At 44.2% G+C, this 22,401-nt stretch overlaps 1 non-coding gene across 1 annotated transcript; it reads left to right on the top strand.

The window, feature by feature from the left end:
- Positions 1-8,113: 8,113 nt before the first annotated feature.
- Positions 8,114-8,196, top strand: trnas-gcu (transfer RNA serine (anticodon GCU)). Its single transcript has one exon. It is a non-coding gene; the product is annotated as a tRNA-Ser (tRNA).
- The last annotated feature ends 14,205 nt before the right edge of the window (positions 8,197-22,401 follow it).

The raw sequence follows: 22,401 nt of genomic DNA, 5'->3' as shown, positions 1-22,401 counted from the left end.
CCAGCAGCTCCATTTTCAACATCCATGTCCGGTATAATCACTGTCCCGTCTTTGCACGAGACCAAACCCTCTCAACCTTGATGCTTTCAAACCGTTCCACCTGAGCTGTCCCTGCCCATCCTGGTCACATCCTCAGCTCTGACACCTCCATCTCCATGTCATGTCCCATTCTGGCCTTTAAGTTATGTTATTTATTTTTCTATTCATTCATTGGTTCCTGTTTTATTTTGGTACTCATGTCTTGTCTCATTTCAGATCCACTTCCTGTCAAGTTTCCCTCCCGTGTGATTACTGGCCCCGCCCTAATGTATTTAGTCTCCGTCTTTCACTCCTTTGGTGCCAGATTGTCTTTGATTTTGCAGCGTTATTTTTCTGATTCCCCAGTGACTGTGCTTTGACCATGATTGCATTTTAACTTGTCTTTTGCTGATTTGGATACTGCTGCCTGTTTTGGACTGATCTCTGAATAAAGACCCTGAACTGTTGCTCTGTCTGGATTCTGCTTTGAGAGTTCACCATTGCTTGAGCCTGATACTCCTGTCTTTCAGGCAGTGCCACTGTCTCCAAGTCATACATCATAGCAGGTCTCACTACTGTGTGTTTTTGAACTAAAATGGAGACGCTGAGGTACTATTGTATCAGGTATATACACAATAGGTACAATATACAACAGGTATACACAGAAAAGTGATAGCAGACGTGTCTCCATCATCCTGATTCACCACTTCCTCTCGTTCCATCCACGTTCCTTCCTTCAGCTTTGGTTTCTTGGGTGTTCCCACTCGCTCCATCTTCCCAGTGTCTCCTTCATCGTTGGTGAGGGATTGTTGATGTCTTCGGGAATCTTGTAAATACACAGATAATGCTATGAATCCCAGTACCAGCCAGTCACGCCCCCAAGGCAAGATATCGTTGCATCAAAGCCACAAATCTTCCATTTTTGTTGTTAGCCCCTCCCCTTTCCATGGTAGCACTTCCAGCAGCTCCGAGGGTTTAAGTTTCATCTATCAGCCTCATTACGGAGCCTCAAAGCCTTCCATCGATTCTAAAAGGCACACATTTGAATTTTTAATGACATGCACTCGTTGTATGAGTACACTCTGCATGTCTCACATCATAGTGCTCTAATCCACACACCTTCAGCTCCATCAGAGTGAGATTTAGTTCAAAAACTTCCACTTAGACACCGTTCAGACCTGCTATTAACATCTGGTTTTGTTTAAAAATGTTGAAATTCTGCTCCGGATACGCCCACTGTCCACTGTCCACACGACCACAGCTTTGTGGGAATCCTTATCTTCACACTAACTGTGACACACTAACTAGTCAAACCAAGTAGTCAGTGTTATGAATATAGCCCAAACACAATTTACAGTACAGTCTGTACAGCAAGTGACATTATTCTATTATTCTATTATTAGACTTCACGTCGAGTGATGGGAAACATCGCAGGAAGAGCCTCAGAGGAGGATTCCTCTCCCAGGACGGACACACGTGCCTAAGGTGTCACATGTTCAGATTATCAACAAAACATCACATTTACAAAGAGTGAATTCCCACTCCCACAATCTTAACACTGAAAAATCATATTTCATGTTACAGCAGCACAAGTAGAGCTTTGATTCACTGACGTTTCTGGACACATCTGCACAGACACACATCTGTCAGACTCTCTTGAAGAAGCAGCAGCTGGTTGGACAAACAGTTAAATAGACCGGGACAAGGCCGTGAAGGGCTTTAAAAAACACAGATTAAAAGTTCAATGCATTCAAAAAAAGGACTGGAGTGATAAAGTTATGAATCCAGATGTGATATCATGTGGTCTCAAGAGACACATCCAGGACAGATTGGTGTGATCAGTCGTACTCAGCGTTAATCCACGTGTGATTGGATCACTGAGGATCAACGTTAATTCCACAGCAGTTAATATTCCAGTGAGTGTGGATTTGTAGCGTGAGATTAGAGAATGTTATGATAAAGTTGAAATATGACTGGATCCCCTCGGTGGAGATTGTGTATCTCTGAAGGACCGAGTCACAGAGAGAGACTTTGTCACTCAGGCAAAAACAGGGAGAGGGAGAAAGAATCCTTTAGATCTTCCTGCAAAAAATACACCTTTGAATCTGAATTTCCTTGCAGAAAAAAAACGGCTTTGAACGTCTGATGCATAAACATTACCCCCCCCCCCCCCCCCCCCCCGACACACACACACACACACACACACACACACACGTACGTCTTGCTCCCTCCATCCCCTCCCTTCACCTAAAGCGCACAAGCTTCTGAGCGACTTTGGAAGAACTTCCCTTTTTCTTTTTTTTCCCCGAGTCGTCAGTAACTTAAATAAGAGGCAGTCGGGGATTTGGATATTGTTATGTCTCATCAAAGAAAGAGATCTTCAGCTCTCCTCCCCTCCCTGTTCTCTCGCTGTCTGTCAACGCCCAGTCTTCAAGAGAGATGCCTCTCGTCAAGATTGACGTACTGTAATCTGATACCCCCCACCACCCCCCAATATTCCCTGCTCTGGGGTATTTTTGAAGAATCTTTGTTAGGGCACAAACTAGCTCAGGGGATGCAGGGGGAAGATGTTAATGTGGCTTCAGTCACTCAACACAGAAGCCACTGAAAGACGTCTCTCCTGGAAACTTTACCTTTACTTTACCATGGAAATATTCCAACTATATTCATTTATACGCTCTGATTATTCTTTCCTGTCATCATCATCATCTTTTTCTCTCACATAATCTATATTAATATGGACATGTACACTATTTGCAGACATTCTAGTTAAAAGCACAGTTATGGTTGATAGTTACCACAGCGACCAGGGTAGTGGCCAAAAGTATAGTTGCAGCTGTAACTTGCCCCGTCTCTGCTCTCGACCTGTAAAGCCAGTCACTGTGTTTCACAGTTCATTCAGCAGTTTTCCACTCACCTGACTCCACCCCACTCTATCTGCCAGGACACACCTCCTCATCAAGCCAACACTACTCACCTGTGATCACAGCAGCTCCAGCTCCTCCCTCACTCCCTCACTCACTCACTCACTCACTCACTCAGTGTGAGACTCTCCATCCTGCTGGACGTTGACCTGTCAGCCTCAGCCTGAACCCGAGATCTCACCTCTGTCCCTGATAATTTAGTAGTAAACAGAAAATAGAGTGTCAAGACTGGCTCAGATGACTTGACAAAACAACAGCTACAAGAGAGATGCTGGCAATTTAACATTTATTTATAATCAACATAACAAGCTAAACCAAACATAACCTATATCTGTAATCAGGTGAATCAGTTGTAAATGCAGGTGTATGGATGTGTGTGAGTGTTGGATGTGAAACTAAGAACAAAACAATGTGAGCTGCAGGACGCCAGGCTGGAAATGGTGAGAGCGAGAGAGAGAGCACGGCTGGACTGTTGGGCTTTAAAGGCACAGCCCCGCCTCCTCGGTAACTGCACACACCTGTGATGCATAGGCTTGATTGCCTGCCTGATTGCCTGTGTGAAACAAAGAGAAAGGGAGAGAGACACACCTACACAACCCCGGCCACTCGGGGTCGTCACACCCCCCCCCTTAAGACGGGAACTCAAAAGAGTGACCGTCCCAACAAAAACCACCACCAAATATTTTCAATAATAATACCCAAATAATGAAAAATAATTACCCCCTTTTTTCTGCAGATCCCAACCTAAACTCACCCACTTGTCCCAGTACTCCGCAACCTGGTACCGGGAAGCCTATTTAAGAGACTGAAACATTGGCTGAGCAGGAGAGAAAATGTAGGGAAAAGTTAAGGGTCACATCAAAAAAAACAACATGATCAACTGCTCCCCTGACAAGGTTTCACTACTTCAAGGCAGAGGTGCCCGAGACAAGGAATCTGCCACTCACCAAACTGTCATCAGGCTCAGGGACACTGTCTAGTGTTTCGGTTACGCGCCAAGTGTCCACAGCGAGCACTGGACCCACGTCACCCTTTATGGTACTGTCACGTTTCAAACGCTGATAATACGGCTTTAGCAGGTTAACATGGTACAGATGAGAAGACTTTCTTCGACCTGGTGTAGCTATAAGATAATTCAAATCAGAGACTTTTTCTATTACAGTATAAGGGCCAGAAAATTTAGCCTGGAAAGGTGAAATAACCACCGGCGTCAAAGCCAGGACCTGATCCCCCGGACTAAACTCATGGCGCTCTGTACCCCGATCATAATGAGCTTTCATTTTGGTCTGAGACTGCCCCAGTTTGTCTTTAGCCAACATCCCTGCCACAAATAACTTGTGTCGAAACCCATTTACAAAGTCGATCAAATTTCGTGGAGCTTCAGTGGGAACCAACCCAATTTTCAGCGCTGTCAGCGGTCCGCACACAGAGTGCCCAAATACCAAGTCATTCGGGCTAAAGCCCGTACTCTCATGCACTGCTTCTCTTGCCGCTAGCATTAAACATGGGAGACCTTCCTCCCAGTCCCGATCTAACTGTGTGCAAAATGCACGCAGCAAGGATTTAAGCGTCTGATGGAACCTCTCTAACACGCCTTGGCTTTGCGCATGATATGCAGTGGACCGATTATGGCGAACCCCCAGTGTTTTCAACACCTGAGCAAACATGTGTGAGCAAAAATTAGACCCTCGGTCACTTTGTATGACTTTTGGTATCCCAAACACTGAGATGAACTGAGAAAGTGCTTTAACAACAGATTTAGTGGTGATGGATCTAAGTGGATAAGCAGCAGGGTAACGAGTGCTTTGACACATTACCGTTAACAAATACTTGCAACCTGACTTAGCACTAGGCAATGGACCAACACAGTCTATAATCAGATGCTCAAAGGGCTCACTTACCGCAGGAATAGGCTGCAAAGGTGCGGGTTTTATGCTCTGGTTTGGTTTGCCGGTCAGCTGACACACATGACATGTCTTCACATATGTAGCCACATCCTTCTTGGCACGCGGCCAAAAAAAATGTTTGAGGACATACGAGTAAGTTTTACGCACCCCAAAGTGACCACTTTCATCATGTGCTGTTTTTAAAACTAGCGACCGAAAATCTTGCGGCACCACAACCTGAAACACAGGCTCACCCACAACGTCTCCATCACAAGGCAGCCATTTACGGAGTAAGAGACCATCCTGAACAAAATAGGCTTGAGCTACCTCTTCCATCTGACCAAGCAGCAAAACTTGATCCCACAACGTGGACAGCGAAGTGTCAGATTTTTGTGCTTTAACCCACTCATCTTTTGACACAAGTGAGGGCAAATCAAACGGCACCGGTTGTCCAGATACCTTCACCTCTCCAGCAGAGGACACAGACTCACGGCTACTCTGAGCGTGCGTCACGGCACAAACAGGAAAAACCTGCAGCGTTGAACTGTCAGATTCCACCTCTAACGGTTTGGACACAACCACAGGTGACGGAGGACCACTAGGCCAGACTCGGCCGCCACAGACGTCATTCCCCAGAATCATTGAGACACCTGGCAAAGGTAACGCTGGACGTACACCCACAGAAAACACACCTTTAACAAGGTCACAGTCCAACTCCACATCATGTCGCGGCACTGGTACAAAGCCTAGCTCCATACCACGCATCACAATGAAATCACCCGATTGTGTATCATTGGAAAATGGAAGCACCGACTGCACACTGTGTCTAGCTCCTGTGTCACGCAAAACTTTAATATTAACGCACTCGTCACTGCCTACCAAGGACACTCATGCGTCAATAATAAAAGGTTCAAACCCAGACCTGTCACTGTCTTCCACAATCACGGCCTTGTTTCGTCCGCTTGTGCACAACATGGCTGGACCTGGGGTAAACACATTTTTATTTTTTAATAAAGGGCATTGATCTTTCCAATGACCCTCTCTACGGCAAAAATGACACACGTTGGAACGTTCAGGGCGCACAAAAGCTGGCGTTCTCCCAGCCTGGCGTCCTGCAGCTCACATTGTTTTGTTCTTAGTTTCACATCCAACACTCACACACATCCATACACCTGCATTTACAACTGATTCACCTGATTACAGATATAGGTTATGTTTGGTTTAGCTTGTTATGTTGATTATAAATAAATGTTAAATTGCCAGCATCTCTCTTGTAGCTGTTGTTTTGTCAAGTCATCTGAGCCAGTCTTGACAAATGGGGGCTCGTCCATTGTAAATAATTTGTTTGATTTGTTTGCAGGCCAGGGAGAGTTCTTTTTACCAGTCAGAGGTCGGTGAGTTACTGAGTCGATGCACATGTCCGGTGGTTCCCGTTAGGCTTAAGGACGCTTTCTCCTTTGGGATTGTGTCAGTTTGTTTTTTTTGTAGTGTTGTGGGGAGCGGCTAGTGTTGGTTGCCATCCCGGACGAGCCCCCATTTGTCAAGACTGGCTCAGATGACTTGACAAAACAACAGCTACAAGAGAGATGCTGGCAATTTAACATTTATTTATAATCAACATAACAAGCTAAACCAAACATAACCTATATCTGTAATCAGGTGAATCAGTTGTAAATGCAGGTGTATGGATGTGTGTGAGTGTTGGATGTGAAACTAAGAACAAAACAATGTGAGCTGCAGGACGCCAGGCTGGAAATGGTGAGAGCGAGAGAGAGAGCACGGCTGGACTGTTGGGCTTTAAAGGCACAGCCCCGCCTCCTTGGTAACTGCACACACCTGTGATGCATAGGCTTGATTGCCTGCCTGATTGCCTGTGTGAAACAAAGAGAAAGGGAGAGAGACACACCTACACAACCCCGGCCACTCGGGGTCGTCACAAGAGTTAGAGTCACATGTGCACTTCAGGTTGTGATTATTTAAAACACACACACTTTAAAGGCTCATGTGTAATAAGGAGGCGCCTCATTGCACTCATGTTGTATTATTACAATATAATGGACATTTATTTTTGGCCCAATTTCAGGTTTAAAAGTCGTCAGGTTCTCAACAGTGCTGTACATGGAGCATGAGAACAAACTCAATTACTGATTACTGATACTGATCATTACTGATAATAACTGATTATTACTGATAATACTGATCATTACTGATAATAACTGATAATACTGATCATTACTGATAATAACTGATAATACTGATCATTACTGATAATAACTGATAATACTGATCATTACTGATAATAACTGATTATTACTGATAATACTGATCATTACTGATAATAACTGATTATTACTGATAATACTGATCATTACTGATAATACTGATCATTACTGATTATTATCAGTCAGACTGAACTTTGAGTCTTAGTCACGACTTTGAAGTTCCCGATCAAAAATGACTAAGACTCTCATGTTCACCAACAGATGAAACATGTTCCCGTGCAAACACACATCCACAACGCCCCCCCCCCCCCCCCAATAAAAAAATCTGCCTTTTTCTCTTGGTCATGTGACAACTCCAACACAAACCACGCCCCTTTAGATCAAACCATGTGTCATATTTTCTTGTAGAGCCCATATAAAGTCATATAAAGTTATCTTTATTTCAAAGGTTCTTGTATATATTTACATAAAGTTAAATATTATAGACGTAATGTCTTGATGATTGTGTGTGTAGCAGCAGTACAAACACTGACATGATGGAGTTTTCAGCCACTCGCTGTCGTCTGGGCTGTTGATGGTGAAGTCTGAGTGTCTCTGTCGTTGTCTGTGTCGACTCGACAGCATCATCACAGCGTCCACGCCTAATGCATCATAATGAAAATCAAACATGTCTCCGTCTCATTGGCTCACAGTCACTGTGAATGCTTCCCATATGTTCCCCCCCCCCACTCCTTTTTTCTTTGCTTCCCACCAAACAGCTCACACCCCCCTCAACGACCCTCGACCCCCACCACACTCCCCTGCACCTGCTGCTGTGAACAGCAGGATTCCAGTGTGTGATTCTGTCCGTCCCTCACTTTCCTCCCAGCTACCATCCCTCCATCCCTCATCCCTCCATCCTGTTCTTTCATTTGTGCTCTGCTGTCAAGCCCAGCTGGATCAGGACTGCCAGTCTTTGTCAGACTGTGATGGTGAACTTGCTGTGGTTCCGCTTGTCTGCTGCTGAGTTCAGAAACCCTGCTGGCTCCAGGTTCTGCTTCAAAAGACTTTGAGGTTCATCATGGACGAGGTGGCCGAGTGGTGAAGGCGATGGATTGCTAATCCATTGTGCTCTGCACGCGTGGGTTCGAATCCCATCCTCTGTTGGGTTTTCAGTTAGTCAATTATTTCATTCGAGTCGCACATATTCTGTCTCTGACCCAGGACGCAGCGTGTCAGTGGAAGGTCCTGTGTTCCAGCTCCACTCGTCGACCTGTGACTCTGTGATTATACAGCATTGTTAATGATACACGTCCACTTCAGTCAATGTGTCGGGCTCCACCCGCTCTGCTGGTGCTGTGCTGTTCCTCCGTCAGTCCGTCAGTCTGTCACTCCCACAGAGAACAGAGAACACAGAATGTTCCTTTTTTTGCCGGATGAAGAAACAAAACACTTGAATTCAGCAGAATTCAGCACAAGGGGAACAGGAAGTCAAACACTGATACAACATTAATCATCCAGAGTTATTTTCCAGAATAAAAGCCCCCTTGTTGACACTATATTGTATTTCACTTAACTACATCAACAACACTTGTAAATCCAGCGTTCTCCACTCGGTGAAACATCTGCTTCTTGTGTTTACAGTACAATAAATCTACAAATGTATTTAGGATTTACCTGCTGCACACTCACGGAGCTGTGGGCGGAGCTGTGGGTGGAGCCCATCGTGCGCACACAGCAACAGCGGAGACAAAACATGACGCAACATGCGTGCAGTATAACCTCAGAGTCACTGGATCTAAGTGTCTACTTTGACTAAATGTAACGTAAATGTAACGTAAATGTAACGTAAATGTAACGTAGAATACGACCTATACAACAACAGTAGTCCTGTATTCATACTTTGGACCCGTACACATGACGATGAGTTGAGGAAAGTCAACAAAAGTTTAAAGTGTTATCAACCTCCAGCTTCTGTCGCTCTTAAACACAGTTTTCTCTTCTTCACACACAGCACATTTGTTCTTGGGCTCCCCCTACCTTTGATTAACAGAATTGTTAGTTTTACCTGAAGTTGAATATTATCACATTCTCATTCTCAGGCCCAGACTTAATCCCCCCCGACACACCTGCACGCTCTCTGAGGTCTGACAGTCAGAACTCGTGTAAGAACCTGTGGTGACAGAGTGTTTGAGTCTGTTGCCCCTGAACTGTGGACAGTTTGTTGTCCCTGTAGAAGACAGAGTTTGACTAACTGTCTGTCTGTGTCTACTTAGACTTTCTATGATTCAGTTTTTATTGGACCTTGTTATTCTTCAATGTTTAATGTGTGCTTCTGTATTATAAGCACGTTATAAACATTATTTGAAGGTTGAAATCCTACGTTGGTTTTGGTCTCCATAAGGAGTACTGGTCCTGACAAGGTCAGTGGAGTAATAAATACAAGAACACACACACTTCCTCCTCAGAACACATGTGCTGCTTTCTTGATGTTTCATTTCCATGCACAGAAGAAAAAGAAAGCAAACATCAAAGATGAAGACTTCAACAATCAGCTATCACTCAATTAGTGCTCAACAGAGAGAGAAACGCGTGCAGGGTGTTGGAGAGGAGTGGCAAAGTCTTTCATACGTTCATACTTTCATACTTTCATACTTTCCTCTGTATCACTGTTCATCTCACAGCAAAACAATTTCTCCCTATTATCCTCACAGCAGGAGGTCCACTGTCCTGTGACGCTTTATAGGCAGAGAGGAGAGAGCTCCTTTATTCTCTGCACCTCGTACCCCGGATACATTAAACACAATCAAAGACGACATTTACATACCGTTAGCGTTTCATGTTTGAGGAGCTGAGAACACAAACCGCCTTCATCCGTGTGAAAGTACGGACGCTTTGACTTTGTGAACTTCTGAGACGGGAGCGAGGATGATTGAAGGATGAAGAGGGAGGTCAGCGGGATGAAGAGGGAAATTAAAGGTTTTCAATGCAGTTTTCTTTTGTCGTGCTGTCACCACGGCTCCGCCCCCTTCTTATCCAACTTTACAGTGAACATGTCACTAATTAGTGACAAAAGCCTTGGATTGAGGCTCATGCTCCTGTAATCTGCGTCTCAGACGTCTGGAAAGCATCATCATCATCATCATCATCATCATCATCAGTGTTCTTGTCACAGTACGGTTATCGTTGTGTGAGTGATCTAAAACAGAGCGGCTCACACGTCGCCACTGTACGTTTCTGCAAAGCAGAAAAGAAGAAGAAGATGATGATGAAAACCACTTCCTGGTTATGAAGGTGGATTAGGATTAATCACAAAAATCACCAGGACAAAAATACTTCATAACTCTACACAATCTGTCAAAAAAAACCGACTTCCTGTACTTGTACCACAACCGTCAGCACTCCATGTTGTAGGGGGAGAAATGTCATGTCATTACTTTAGACTGTTTCAGTCAATTAAAAGTCAACAAAGGTCAATAAAAATGAACCTACATTAAACATAAACTTGTCTTAACCAAGTGCTGTCGATATTATACAGAAGCACATTTTTACCACAGTCAGAGTCGTAGTATAAAATGACCAATAGACCACAGTCTCAGTGTTGCACTTGTAGACAGACCCTATGTCACGACCCCTCTACTCTCCCTCCTGCTCACAATAGCATCAAATCCATAAAAACCTGTGACTCACTGATGTTACATGTCGTCACCAACTCTTCAAACTCTGCATGAGAATTCAGCATCAAATATTTCTTCATATTTCTGGCTCCATAAAAGCAAAAGAGCAACATTTTCTGGAAGCTTCTCGGTGTAAGAACTCTGAGTTACAATAAAAGAAAAATAATTTTTTTTTTCTATTTGAACCTTTTCCAGAGTCACATGACTGACTGACGGTAAAGCAACATTGACACTAGTATGGTTTTGTTTCAAGTCTTTGAATCTGATGCTGCTCCTGAGTTCTGTAGCATCTCAAATAATGTTGGAATCTCTTGTAGCTTCAAAATGTCTTTGTTTCCAACTCCAGCTTCAGTAAGGACGAGGAGCGGTGACGGTGATGGACTGTTGTTTTATTGTGCTGTGCACACATGGGTCGAGTCCCATATGTAGAGACACCTGTGGCATGTAGGTGATGATACAAGTCTGGACTCATTCCTACCTACGATGCTACAGCTGCCTCTGACTTGTCTGCTTCGAGCGGCTGTCGCCGGGTCACGCAGGGTCACGCAGGGTCACGCAGGGTCACGCAGGGTCACGCAGGGTCACGCAGGGTCACGCAGGGTCACGCAGGGTCACGCAGGGTCACGCAGGGTCACGCAGTTAGAGGAAACGTTTTTTCTGCTTGGTGAGCGGGGTGCAAATAATAAATTCAGTTCAGAATCATCATCATCATCATTTGTGTTGAAGAATAAACAGAAGCGTTGACACGCTACAGCTTGACCTCACAGTCCGTCTGTTCCCGTGTAAAACACGTTCATTGTCATCACCACTTCATATCATTAACCTCATGCTCATGGAGTTCCACATGATCAGACACCGTCACAGATCATGACTCGCTGCACCTCGTGTTATTTTAACGTCTGTCATTTATAAGTTCTCCACAGGGGGCGCAGCGTCATGTTTACGTCCCCCGGCCGTTTGACCCTGGACTGTGAACACAAGCGTTCCCTTCATTGTAGAAGTCAAGGTAGGAGGAGGTTGGACTGAAGCTGCTACATACACATGTTTCATATGATTTAAATGAGATCATCAGACGGGGATAAATTGTGGACATCGGGGTTGATAAGATTCACTGATTCACATTAGTGCATGAAAGTCTTAGGTCTGGTTTTACTCTGCGAGGCTTCTCTCTTTTGCACTACAAAGGATTCACAAAAAGAGCCAAATGTTTCTTCAACGTCAAAAAGAAACAGCATAAATGAGACAAAAGAAACACAAGTGGGAACTAAATCAAACCTTCTGCACCGTTCAGAGCACGGTCTGATTCAGAGATGAGATCAATCCGATCCAGACTTAAGTGACTTATTGGGTATTGGACCAGTATTATTGATTATCTACAGACTGATCCAGATTCAGATAAGATGATGTTTTTATGGGTTATAAATATGCAAATACAATGCAAAGTTCTACTTGCACAATGTTGCATTACCTACAGCAAAGAGTGTAAGTTATTTGTGAGAACACAGAAAGTATGAAAGTGATTAGATTTAGGTGGTGATTCAGATACAGATCAGCTCATTCTTGAGTGTATTGACACTGTAAGACGTCGTAAAGGCCTCAGCAGAGGTTTGCTCTCTCCGAGTGCTTCTTCTAATTGGTTGTGCATCGAAACGTCCATCAACAACCGCAATGATGGAGATTCTGCACAATACTGTAAGACATGCTGTCGAGTAGTGTGTCTATACTTAGAGAATTATACAAGAACACACTTCTAAATCAACACAAAACCAAACATGTAAGTATGTGTTCTTAGATTTTTACACCTGGAGACTTTGGCTGAACAACAGGAAACAAATGTTCTGTCCTGGTTACAACTGGCGTCCATACTGCTGCAGCTTTTACAGCCATGAACACAGAGACGTCTGAAATGCTAATGTTTAAGTTTTTGTCCAAAAACTCTGGAGCTGCAGTTCAGTGTGGACCGACAGAAAGTTTGAAAATAATCATGCAGTCACACACACACACACACACACACAGGAGACTTCAGTCATTTCCCAAAGAATAGTAAGAGTAGTAAGACATCATCAGTCCCTGCTCTGACTGTGTGTGTTTGTCATGAGGACAAACTGTGTCCCCTCTGTACCTCATGTGAGGTGCAGGTGCAGGTGCAGGTGCAGGTGTGTTTGAACAGATGCAGATTATTTCTGATCCAGAGCTGAAACTCTGGTGTAGACTTATCTGAACACAGGCTGTAGAACGTTAACTGTCCACTCCTGGTATTCAGTCCATCTGTCTTCCTTTCTCTCCCTAAGTTCCTCCCTCCTACCATCACTCCCTGCATGTTGCTGCACCATGTTATCTCTCTCTCCCTCCCTCCGTCGCCCCCCTCAGGTTTAATGAAGTCTGCTCTTGTGTAATCTCCCTGTGATCGGGGCCCTCTCACCTCCCCTCTCTGACTCAGGTGTGTCCTTCAACAGAGAGCTATTGTTCTCCAGATACTGCACTGAAGCCTGCCTGGCACAAGCACACACCTGCAACTAACAATGATGCCTTTATTCACCACACACACACACACACACATGCACATGCACGCACACACATACACATGCACGCACACACATACACACACACACACACACACGCACGCACGCACGCACACACACACGCAGTGGAATGAACTCTGTGGCTGCATCTGAACACAGAGAGTCTGAAATCACCGCTCATTATCTCCAACGGAGGAATGACAAAAAAATGTAAAAAGTCGAGATCGAGGGGAGTAAAAATACCACAGGTAACAACATGGTGTCATATTCTGGACGGAGGATCAGCTGGGCTAACACGAGGAGGAGGAGGAGGAGGAGGAAGAGGAGGAGGAGGGTGGAGCAGTGACACACACGTGTCCATTGCTTGTTTGTGTGTATAGGACTGAGCCACAGTGTAACAAATGGACATTATTTTGAAGCCAAAATTCACCTGCAAGCAAACACCTACAGGACAATAGTGACCTTCTTCATCGAGCCCTTTTCCTCTAAACAGGAACATCATTTACATAATTAAAGACTTCCTGTTTTATTGAAACTAGCAGTTTAGATAATTAAGTTTATTTTCCCAGAGACTTGGTTTCAAACACAGTTATATTTGCAACCAGTGGTGTCACCCCCTGGTGGTTAACTGCTACTACCACTACAGTTGGTGCAGTGATTAGCACGCTTGCCTTTGCAGAAGGAAGACCAGAGTTCACGACCCGGTGTGGGTCTTCTCCGGGTTCTCAGTTCCACAGTCCAAAGACAGGACAAATTGGACACTGGAGGTGTGAGAGTGGACAGTGACTCTGTCTGTCAGGGGGACTATACCCTGCCTTTGGCACAGCAGTAGATGACTGAGTGAGTGAGTGAGTGAGTGAGTGAGTGAATAAGGTAAGAGGATAATTGCACATCAACAGTGACTGTTTGTTAATCTCTGCTGCTCGACACAAAGACTTTGAGGATTTTTCCAAAACACCTGCTGCTGTTTATATTGAAGGAAATAAGGAAATGACCGACTGATCCTGGTTTTCCTGTCGCTGCCACTGAAACCTGAAGTCACTTCATCGCTCGGGGCAGAAAATGGGAGAAGGTACGACGATAGCAGGAGAAACTAAAGGACGGGGTGGTTTGAGGGGGAAAGGAACAAGATAAAGGGGAAGATAAGGGGTAATAGAAGAAGAGAAAGGAGAGCAAAGGCAGGAGCTCCGTCTCCTGTTGCTGAGATGTCACAAGCACATCACCTGTGAACGGGTGCAGGCCTGCAGGCTCTTTAAGGGCTCACATAACTCTCTCTCTGTGTGTGTGTGTGTGTGTGTGTGTGTGTGTGTGTTTCACCTCACCGTGTACAGTAAACACACCATGTTGCCGGAGGACGACACGCAGACACCAGACGCTCTCTCTCCACCCGTCCCTCAGGTGAGACGGTGTGTCTCTCAGATTATGGCTGCACTGATCACGGGGCGGGACACGACCTCGTCACACGGCGACAGCACGTACGCGGTGTCACTACAGTGCACGGCCGTGTTATGGCTTTCTCTGCGAGGGAACGGCTGGGTTCAATTAGAAGAATCGCTCGGAAAAAGAAGTTCACAACCTCAGCTTTCCACTTCCAGGGCTTTGCCTGAACTGAGCAATTTGTGACGGGAAAACTGTAAAGTTGTGAAGTATTTTAAGAATAATCTAAGTGGGTTAGATGCCGCTCTGACGCCGGGAAAGGGGGGAAAACAACGGGGTGGGATGTGAGTGAAGAGGAGGGATGTGGGTGGGGGAGTGCGTGGGGGGTGCACCGAGTCTTTTGTAATTTTACATGTGACAGGAGTGAAGCGAGGGATGGAAATAGAACAATGGAAGAAACGCCGAGCTTCTGAGGAGACTCTCAAAGACTTCCAACTCTGAGGCTGATAAAAGCTCTTCTGCTTCATATCCCCCCCCACACACACACACACACACACACACACACGCACGCACAGTTCTCTGAGGAAAATATCTTCCAGCTTTGAGTGCGTGTGCAGCTGAGCGACAGATCGCCAGGGTGTGACAACGTTGACGGTTTCAAGCTGAGGGAACGTCATGAAACAGAGTCACGGCGGTGTCACATCCTCAGCGTGGCGTGATGAAAAGTCGAGTCAATGTGGAAAACATGCCAGGAAATCACCGCCCGGCCGGCCGGCTCTCAAAGTCAGCCACTATACGACAGTCTGCGTCCACATTTGGACTGATGGTGGACCAACACTGAGCACACAGTCCGTGTTTGAGGCGTGGCACGAGGAGAAGCAAAGGAAAACGCTGTCCTTTAACTAAAGAATTTTGACTAAAACCAATTTCTCTTCAGTCTTTTGTTCAGGATTTTTAGTCGTGTCTAAAAACTGGAGCCATAGTTAACCTTTAAAAAAACTAACAATATCAACAGTAATTTGGACCCTTAGTTTAGTTTTAATTTAATTTTAATTTAATTTTGACACATTTTCCTGTGGGGTGACAAAGTCAGAAAATGAATTATTATTAGTTTACAAATGATTCTATTCTACTCAGCGGTTTTATCTATTACAATGATAATGTTAAATATTATTTTCTTTTCAAAAACAACCTGATAGCACCTGGATAGCGAGAAGCATTCAGTATGGTATCGAGGTCGGAGAAGAAGCCCAAAGCTCTGAGAGGAATCTGGTTTTCATAGATGTCGTTATCTCCGAGTCGACAGTAGAAAAGAATCCGTCACTGACTGAGAATTCTCGGCTAACGTGACCAGACTCTACTTACATGTGTGAGAAAACTCCAACCTGATGAAAATACTGTAGACAAACTCCCAACATGTAATTACTACTGAAGACAAATGAGCAGAGAGATCTTGTAAACATTCACCAGGCTCATAGCTAAGGCTACATCCACATGAGTATCAGAGTTTACACCTGAAGCTGGTTTGGTGTAAACTCCTAAAAACCAGGAGTGAACCAGTCTTTGTCAGCGTCAACGTCATCTACGTCATCAACGTCATCGACATCATCAACATCATCAACATCGTCAACGTCAACAACGTCATCAACATCAACGTCAACATCATCAACATCAACGTCATCGACGTCAACATCAACATCAACATTATCAACATCTTCACTGAATATTTACCACACTCGCTCGTACTTTTAGCAACACGTGTCGTAGAGCAGCGGGTGTTTTCTCCTCCATTGTGGGCGGAGTCTGGTCATCTGGAGAATGTCAGCGCTGATTGGTCATCGTGTCGCCACATCTTCACGTCACCAAAGTTTTCAAGTCAAGCATTGGAGCGTTTGACGCGCCACGTAATTCATGTCGACTCTGGTGTGTGCGTTGTCTTTGTTTGTAAACTCAGTTCTTAAGAGGAAACTTAAGTCCTTTATTTGATCTGATTTACAGCCAGGAAGAGTTTTATTATCATTTCATATCCTGTCATATCTTTTATTATAGTAGATCATAAGGAACCACATTACTTTTATATTATATAGTATTTGTCAATCCAATGATCACAATGCTCACTAATATCACTGATGTTACTCATGTATACATATTTATCTTTTTCTATTCTGTAAATATTTTAGTCAGTGTTTGTTTTTTTAAATCATGTCTTTATTTAACGTATTTGTTAAGACAGTAGATTGTTTCTCAGGGATTAATAATCTATGTTTTTGAAATGTATCAGACCTGAGACCAGATTTCTGTCTTCAGTCTGTGATTTAAAACACTCTGTCCTCTTGTTAGCGTCTATTCTATTTTATTATTTCGCTCCTGTTGCTGAAGATTTTCTTCCCCTCCGCGTCTTTCTTGGTTCCCTTCTTCTGAATCATGTTGAGAGGGGGAAGCTAATTAGAGTTGCGCAGTCCTTGGAAGTTGAGGTGTGTGTGTGTGTGTGTGTGTGTTAGCTGGTGCACTCGTGGTGGTGGTGGTGGCGGCTCCCTGTGACATGATTGATTTGGACTGTCACAGAGCTCAGCTGGGCGTCACTGCACGGCTACGAATAAAGGATTACATCGTCTCACGGTAACGCCCCCCCGCCAACGCCGCCGCCATTGTTCGTCCCACATCAAAGCACAAAGGAAACACATTAGCATTTTTAATCAGAGGCGAGGCTGGGCACTGCACAGGCACCCGGCGCTGGATTGTTACTTTTATGTCTGTGCGCCCCCCCCCCACACTTCTGTCGCTGAAATGATTTCACCCACACACACACACACGCACACACATTCAGTGGTTTTTAAAGGCCCATGCCGGAGGTTACAGAGTGACCTGGTGGTGGAAAATTAACAAGACCCATCTGCAGTCAGACTTCAATTAGCACTTGAGAGTTTGTCCTGGTTTCTCTGGACAAAAGTCTGGCGTTTGTCTGAATCTTTGTTGGACTGGACAAACGAAGGCCGTCTGAAGAGCCACGGCGGCGATTGTCCTCGTGGGCCTCGTGCACACGGCCTCCCTTGGAACATGCAGATGGATAATTAGGAGTATACTCCTGGTGAGCGGACAAAGATGATGCTAATTCCATTCATAAAGGCTTCTTCCGCTAATTACACCCAGAGTTGCTCCCTCCACTGAGTGAACAATTGCACAGCTGAGTGGTTCAGGTTAAAGGGAGCAGTGTTCATGTTTGGAATCAAACGAGATTAGCTCTGATTGGTGTCCCTTCATCCCGCTCACCAATCGTTTACCTAATCAAGTACCTCAACTACCTCAGCTGTTTTTGACTTAAGTTCAACTCTCTGTTGTTCAGACATGTTTCAAATGTAAAAGTAAAGACACTGACATTTCAATTTGATGCAAATAAAATGGCTCAGTGAGTCTTTGGTCAGTGTTTCGGCCGAAATAACAAGCGACTCTTTAATCTGGAGAATAAAAGAGAGAACACAGAGCAAATGAGGAGAAATAAGAGAGAGAAAAATGTTCAAACACTCGTTTCAAAGCTTTTTCTACATTCATACGACACACGTGATCTCATGCTTCACTCAGAGAACTATATTTATTTGGGCTTTAAAATGTATTACATCTGCTACTAAACGGAGTTTCAGAGCCTCTAAAACTGAAGTTTGAACAGACTGTTAGATTCAGGGGCCGCGTTTCAGAAAAACAGACAAGGTTAGAGAAAACACACACTGTTCAACATGAAAAACTAAATTATACTTATTAATATCATATTCATCCATCCATCCATGTTCCACAGGAGGGTTGTGGGGGTGCTGTGCCAATCTCAATATAATATTCCATTTTTTTTGGCTCATCTCTTTCTTTTTTAATTAAAATTGAAAATGGTGTATGGTCTTACCTTTATATGTATTTATATTGTAAGTCTCTGTATATATATATATATATATATCTATAAAGTATAATATCTCTGTCACTCTGCTCTATGTAACAGGCATTTGTTTATACTGAAAAGTTAACAGTCAGTCCAATAAAAAGTGTTTGATGTAACTTAATAAGCTAACAAAGCTTATTGAAACACAACAGGCTCTGAAATGTGGGTTTAAATTAACTGGGTACAAATCGATTGGCTTTGAATTTTGGTGCACGACCCTAATTATACACTCTAAAAAATTCTTTATATCCAAATTAAGTCTGTAGAGAGGGTGCACAATCCTAAAAAAGCTGTTTTGATAAGTTTTATAGATATAAATCAATATCCTAACCTTGAGTCTGATTCAGTCATTTTCCAACTTTTAAACTACAAATCGACTCACTACTGATTTGTGTTGATGCGTTTACCACAGTCTATCGATTTCAAAGACATAATTCTCCAACTGTGAACACAAATGTTCGTCCCCCATGAAGCAGAAATAAGCAGCAAACAAGATGACTCAGCAAAAATGCAGTTGTTAATTGTTATTAATTATTTTTATAGTGCATAATCGAGCACATAAAGGATTGTTTGGATTGTATCAGACTCCACATTTGTTTACTATAGTATGAGCTCATCACTGGTGCACATGCACGTTTACTACGGCTTTCTTCACTGCTATATCTTCACCTATAGATCAACTTCCTGTTGGGACGTCATCCTTGAATAAAAACCATCACAACACTTGCAGGAGAGGCAGAGATGAAGAAAGGAGTGAAGAGGAGCGGCTGCAAGAACCAGGCCTGATCTGCATGATCGTCACTGTGGCAGGCGCGAGTGATCAAATACAGAGAAGGACTAAATAATAGATCACAATGAGCTCTGTCACTGCCTTTTGTTTTCATGTGTGAGCGCACAATGTGATGAAGCACACAATGTGTCTCACACACCAGCAGCTCGTCTACACAAGCCGGGCGCCACGTTTGCCCCGTCAGACAGACAGTGTGTGTGTGTGTGTGTGTGTGTGTGTGTGATGAGAGAGAATGTGTGTGTGTGTGTGAGATGAGAGAGTGTGTGTGTGTGTGTGTGTGTGAGATGAGAGAGTGTGTGTGAGATGAGAGAGAGTGTGTGTGTGTGTGTGTGTGTGTGATGAGAGAGAGTGTGTGTGTGTGTGTGTGTGTGTGATGAGAGAGAGTGTGTGTGTGTGTGTGTGTGTGTGATGAGAGAGAGTGTGTGTGTGTGTGAGATGAGAGAGTGTGTGTGTGTGTGTGTGAGATGAGAGAGTGTGTGTGAGATGAGAGAGAGTGTGTGTGTGTGTGTGTGTGTGATGAGAGAGAGTGTGTGTGTGTGTGTGTAATGAGAGTGTGTGTGTGTGTGTGATGAGAGTGTGTGTGTGTGTGTGTGTGTGTGTGTGTGATGAGAGAGAGAGAGTGTGTGTGTGTGTGTGTGTGTGTGTGTGTGTGTGCATGTGATGAGAGTGAGTGTGTGTGTGATGAGAGAGTGTGTGTGTGTGTGTGTGTGATGAGAGAGAGTGTGTGTGTGTGTGAGATGAGAGAGTGTGTGTGAGATGAGAGAGAGTGTGTGTGTGTGTGTGTGTGTGATGAGAGAGAGAGAGTGTGTGTGTGTGTGTGTGATGAGAGAGAGTGTGTGTGTGATGAGAGAGAGTGTGTGTGTGTGTGTGTAATGAGAGTGTGTGTGTGTGTGTGATGAGAGTGTGTGTGTGTGTGTGTGTGTGTGATGAGAGAGAGAGAGTGTGTGTGTGTGTGTGTGTGTGTGTGTGTGTGTGTGCATGTGATGAGAGTGAGTGTGTGTGTGATGAGAGAGTGTGTGTGTGTGTGTGTGTGTGTGATGAGAGAGAGAGAGTGTGTGTGTGTGTGTGTGTGTGTGTGTGTGTGTGTGCATGTGATGAGAGTGAGTGTGTGTGTGATGAGAGAGTGTGTGTGTGTGTGTGTGTGATGAGAGCGCTGTCACGCCAAAAAAACAAGACTAAAATTAGACACTGGTGATATTTTCTAGAGAGAGAGAGAGAGAGAGAGAGACTGAATGAAAGCAAACACAGTGAGGGGGAGAGGTCACGTGACCTCGCTGCTCACTGGTAAGACGACAAGAAACAGCAAATGATTATGAGCACGGAAAAATGAAAGAGGAGTGCAGGGAGAGGGGCGAACGAGTGCTGATTACAATTATGAGCGAGAGAGAGAGAGAGAGAGAGAGAGGAGGAGAGAGGAGGAGAGAGAGAGAGGAGGAGAGAGGAGGAGAGAGAGAAGAGAGAGGAGGAGAGAGGAGGAGAGAGGAGGAGAGAAAACAAGCTCCACTCATCACAGCTATAATCACGTTATGATACTTTGATGTGTCAGCGACGTACACAATGCACTTCCATCATTTTTGACTTTTAGTGAACACATGATGGCAGAGGATTATATTTGTCATGGGGGGGGTCCTTTGAAAAAGATATGCTAATTTAGCCAAGGAGCAAAGGAACAACATCAAATATGTAGCAGTGAATAGCCAAAGGACTTTCAAGTCTTAATATCCCTCACAAGTGCTTTATCGTCGCAGCACAACCTGCATTTACAGCACAAACAGGAAAAAGACTCAGTCAGTCGTCGCTTCAAAGAGATCAGGTTTAATAAAGACTATCAGTCGGACCGCTAATGAAACAAAGGCCAGTGCACATATGCAAACAGTGTTAGCATGCTTCAAATCGCCCCCTCTCCTCTTCCTCCTCTTCCTCCTCTTCCTCCATCCATCTCCTCTCTCCTTCTTTCATGGTACACGTTTGATTTTTTTTTAAGTTCTGCTTCAAAGTGACTGGAAACAATATGCGACCCGCCTGACTCCGACTCTCTTCTCGCTCTCCCGCAGTCATCATAGCAGGGCGGAGCTTGTGTGATAGCTTGATAGTCATTTGTGTTGATCTGCGACTCCTTTGTCTGTGTTTGGGTCTGAAACAATAAGAGATTAGAACCCGAGACTGAGGGTGCGAGCGCGGAGAAAGAACAAACGATCTCTTTGTTGTTTTCCTGTTAACTCGTCACAAATGTTACCAACTCTTAAATCTTTCTCTCTCAGAGGGATGTTACCAACTCAAGCAGTAATGATTCTCGCTAACTTTCTCGCGACCGTGGTTTGGTGACGGCGTCCCAATTAGGAAACGGTGAAAACAAGGAGAAGCGTCACAGTGCGGAGAGCGGCCATCGACATTAAAGATCCTTCCCTCTGTCGTCACCACCAAACATCAAACATCAAGGCTGGAGACAAAGAAGAGAGAGGGAGAAAGTGCAGTCTACCAGCGGAGGCCTCGACTGAAGATGAAAGCTTTCCAGGAATCAAAGAAGCCCCATCATTCATTATACTCTGGATGCCTCAGTCCACACTCGCCAGGCATGTCGCACGGTGGACATGCGGTTTCAAGTGACGGTCAAAACTTTTCACAATCTTTTTTCTTCATATTAGTCAAACAAAGACAGGAAATCACTTTAGCACGACTGTTCGAGCCTTGATGGCATTTTTAGAAACTCCAAATGGTCACCGCTGCGTTCAGAACTTCAAATCACTTATTCATACAGTCACTATTTTATAAGAATTGTTGGATTTATAAAATCATGGTTACTTTCACTGTTCAGTTGTTCATACAAACACTAAGTAAAGAGTTCTTGTTTCTCCGTTTCCAGCAGTTTTTAAAGCTATCATGACATAAACATTCGTTTCATTGATCGTCGGTTGTGAGGTTTGTATTTAGAGTTTAAAAAAAACAAAAAAAAACAGATTGACCATCAAATATGAAGGATTACAGAAAGATTCTGTGAACGAACCTTTTTAATGAACTGATTCTAATGATTCACCAAAAACAACTGCTTTGACGTCGCACAGAAAACGACGTCTATGACAA

The sequence above is a fragment of the Solea solea genome, chromosome 10, assembly GCF_958295425.1.
Source record: "Solea solea chromosome 10, fSolSol10.1, whole genome shotgun sequence".
Lineage (NCBI taxonomy): Eukaryota > Metazoa > Chordata > Actinopteri > Pleuronectiformes > Soleidae > Solea > Solea solea.
The sequence above is the reverse complement of the archived record's forward strand: the minus strand, read 5'-3'. Positions and strand labels throughout refer to the sequence as shown.